Below are 736 nucleotides of genomic sequence, written 5' to 3'. Positions count from 1 at the left end.
TTTTTAAAGAAGTCTCTTCTGCTCACCAAGCCTGCATTTATTTGATCCAAAGTAGGCCTACAGCAAAAACAGTAACATTTTGAAATATTGAAATATAACTGTATCCAGTCCAGATGGTGGAGACAACTCTACAGCCTTGAATGTAAGCAGAGACCATGTCAGCTAGATGAGCCCCAAAGACAGATCCCCAGTGAAGGCCTCATCAACTATACGGCCATTGGCAAAAAACCTCAGCAAAGACCACGATGAAAAACACCATGTTGGTTCGTCTGTCCAGAGGAGAACTGGCCTGAGCCTGGTTTATACCAAGGTTTTTTCTCCATTTTCCAGTCACCTTTGGCTTGCTTATTTGGAAACACTTAATTTTTGGGAATATTAATGACTTGCAACAATTGCAGAGACACTATTTGAAGAGAACTGAACTGAGCTGGATGATGATGACATCACTGAATCAACGATGAACTGACTTTAACTGAAATATTGACCTTTTTTTAGAGCTGCTTTACTGCATAACTTAATTTTGTTTGCATTATTGACACTATTTTCCCGTTTAACAATGTAAAGCTGCTTTGACACAATCTGTATTAAAGTGCTATATATAAATAAGGGTGAGTTGACTTGCTTTTGACAATGCTTCATGGAAATGTTTGTGTGCAGTCTGATTTGAACAATTTATTTTGAGAATTGCATTAGTAGACTTCAATTTGAAAGAAATCAGTAAAATAAGATTACATCA

The sequence above is a fragment of the Sinocyclocheilus anshuiensis genome, unplaced genomic scaffold, assembly GCF_001515605.1.
Source record: "Sinocyclocheilus anshuiensis isolate Anshui unplaced genomic scaffold, SAMN03320099.WGS_v1.1 scaffold976, whole genome shotgun sequence".
Classification (NCBI taxonomy): Eukaryota; Metazoa; Chordata; class Actinopteri; order Cypriniformes; family Cyprinidae; genus Sinocyclocheilus; species Sinocyclocheilus anshuiensis.
This window is presented reverse-complemented; position numbering follows the sequence as displayed.